Below are 3,123 nucleotides of genomic sequence, written 5' to 3' on the forward strand. Positions count from 1 at the left end.
GTAGTAACTGCAGTTGTAGGCCGTGTTGTTGTCGACTGCCGGCAGTGCTCGGTGGTTTGCTACGTAATGACCCACGAGGCCGCAACTGCGCAGATGCACCATCGCAATAAACCACGTGTCATTGACCAGGCAACAGGACAAGTGGAACTACTATCACCGTACTCTCTAGTACTACTATCACCGTACTCTCTAGTATTCTCTAGACACGGTAGGGCAGCCAGAACACGACTCTCTTTTTCTCATTTAGAGTGTAGCGTCAGTTTCTCCTAATCTGCACCAGCGGCTGCCCAATAATCCCCTTGCAACAAAATTTCCGCCAATCCCCCGTCTTCCCTCCAAACACTGTGTGCGCGGGAATCATCGCACAACGCCACACAATTTGTCAATGGCTGGCATCTGGGAGGCGTTTTAAGTTGAAACGTTGTCGAGGTTTCTCCGTCGCTAACGGAACCATCGGAATGTTTCTGCAGAATCCCGCGCCAAGAGCAGGGTGTGAGGGGCTTTTAAGGAGCGCATCTCGCCATTTCGGCCGTAGCAGCGCCAGTCCATCTTTTGTGTTCAAAAATGTTCAAATGTGTGTGAAATCTTATAGGACTTAACTGCTAAGGTCATCAGTCCCTAGTCCGCCCCGGTAGCTGAGTGGTTAGCGTGACAGACTGTCAATCTTAAGGGCCCGGGTTCGATTCCCGGCTGGGCCGGAGATTTTCTTCGCTCAGGGACTGGGTGTTGTGTTGTCCAAATCATCATCATTTCATCCCCATCGACGCGCAGGTCGCCGAAGTGGCGTCAAATCGAAAGACCTGCACCAGGCGAACGGTCTACCCGACGGGAGGCCCTAGCCACACGACATTTCCATTTATATCAGTCCCTAAGCTTACACACTACTTAACCTAAATTATCCTAAGGACAAACGCACACACCCATGCCGAGGGAGGACTCGAACCTCCGCCGGGACCAGCCGCACAGTCCATGACTGTAGCGCCTAAGACCGCTCGGCTAATCCCGCGCCGTCTTTTGTGTTAATACGACGCCTTGGTCGCAAAGAAACGGAGTCTACGTCAGTTTTCCATGCGGTAGAGAAATCACAGCTTTGAGTGTTACGGTGCAGGATGACGGCGCCACCTTCCCCCCCCCCCCCCCCTCCCCCCGTCCTATACAACGCCTGCGGGTTGCCGGGGGCGGCGTGCCCGCTGTCTTCCTCTCGGGGCCCCCGCGGAGGCTGCTATAAACCGCCCCGGCTCCGCCTTTTCCTCGCCTCATCGCGCAGGGCGCGTTGTGCTTGCTATCAGACACCGAAGCTAACTCAATTGAATAGTCTGCTACAAAGTTTACTATTTGCGTGAAATGCGATATTTAATCTCCACTTGCCCCGCTTGGTTTCTCCCGGGTGAAGGTAACTAGAAATACTCAGAATGATTCTGCAAAACCACGTGCAAATTGCGTAACTGTGTATTAAAAGTGTAAGGTGGGCGACTGATATGGGCCTTTTACTCATTGTGAACGGAACACCTCGGTTGCCTCATTGCCACTGGCAAATCTACGACTTGCATGCTCTGTGAGGCGGCGTGAAATGTCGACAGCTTGTTGAACACTCGTGGTTTCATTCCTCTTCAGCCACTTATTTTCAAGTAAGATTTTTTTGCTTTGTGCAACCTTCCCAGTCTGGATGTGTTACAAGAAAAAGTGAATTGTGTACAATCTGGACTCAATAGAAAAAGAGGTAAAGGTGCCATTAGGCCCCGAAATTAGAAAAACAAATTACTTAAAAATCTCATTCATTTTATGTCAGGAAATATTGTAATATATTGGTGGTTAACTAATAACTTTATAACTTACAATTTGGTAGTTAATGCTGCTGCATAAACGCTCGTAATACAATATGTAACTGTACTGCGTGTTTGTAGAATCGTAAGACAAACTTAACAAATCTCATTTTCTTTTAAAAGTTCTTATTCTTTCATAAAATCTTACTAGTATGCTCTGGAAACTTATTCTGTTACCCAGATATTACCTGAAGCAAATTATCTGCTTCTGTTCCCTGTTTTTTGTGGTCTTTCATAAGCTTGGCGACTATTATCCGGAACACTACGAAACTTCAGTTCGTAGCTATTAACGGAGCAGTGACAAAAGCTTTTTTCATACCATTGTGGAGAATTCGTCTTAAACAACTCGATACTCATGTCAAATCCCATTTATTTGATTGGATACAATCCTTTACCTCATTAATTTCAGTGATTTGCTTGATTCCTTACTAAACTGTTTTAATATTTCCGTCTGCTAGTTCTGACTCATAAATCAATGGAATTACTATACTGGTTTCTTTAAAAAAACAAATTAGGTTCATAGCCTGCTAAGGAGATGGACTGATGAGATGTGTACCCACAACAACTTCGAATTTTTATAAAGAATCGTGAGAGAGTTGTTGGTCGACAAACTGATATTTATAATTGTATTATCATAGATATAAGAAAACTTCCTTCTTTTGCAGTTGAAATTAATAGTCGAGTACCAGACATGTTTCGCCTATTCATGTTAGGCATCTTCAGTGGGCTATGACACATACAAACGTATTTAATTACATGTATTTTGATATGAGATTTGTAGGGATTCTTCGGCAGTTTGTTTAAATCTAGCTATTTCTCTTTGCAATAATACGGTTGTTTACTTTACTTGCAATCATTTTTGAGCCGTGTTCATGCAGCCATTTGTTTTCCTATGTTTACTAAATCCACGTAGCGTAGTTTCTTCCGGTAAATATTTCTTTGCACATAACCTACGCTGTAGTAAACTAAGCTGCGCGTGCTTGCACTGCTTTTGGTCACATGCTTTAGAGCTGACTCAGGCATTGGGGGAATTGTGGGCACTGTGTGTGTGTGTGTGTGTGTGTGTGTGTGTGTGTGTGTGTTTACATGCGTGCGTGCGTGCGTGCGAGTGCCGTTACTATTATCGTTATTATTTTATTGTTTCTTTGTTTTTCAATTTTTCGCTTTCCTTTCGTTCTTTATTTATATACTGCTCTTTTTCTACATTTTTATGTCCCACTGTGAATTGGCCTGAATATTGGTCTTCTCTTGTTGTTCTTTTTGTAATCGGAAATATTTTCGTTTATATTTATGGCCTTCT

The 3,123-nt window shown here is 44.2% G+C and overlaps 1 non-coding gene across 1 annotated transcript; it reads left to right on the forward strand.

Annotated features, from left to right (window-relative positions):
- The first annotated feature begins 625 nt into the window (after nucleotides 1-625).
- Trnad-guc (transfer RNA aspartic acid (anticodon GUC)) lies at nucleotides 626-698 on the forward strand. Its single transcript has one exon. It is a non-coding gene; the product is annotated as a tRNA-Asp (tRNA).
- The last annotated feature ends 2,425 nt before the right edge of the window (nucleotides 699-3,123 follow it).

This window comes from Schistocerca serialis, chromosome 5, assembly GCF_023864345.2.
Source record: "Schistocerca serialis cubense isolate TAMUIC-IGC-003099 chromosome 5, iqSchSeri2.2, whole genome shotgun sequence".
NCBI classification, from domain to species: domain Eukaryota; kingdom Metazoa; phylum Arthropoda; class Insecta; order Orthoptera; family Acrididae; genus Schistocerca; species Schistocerca serialis.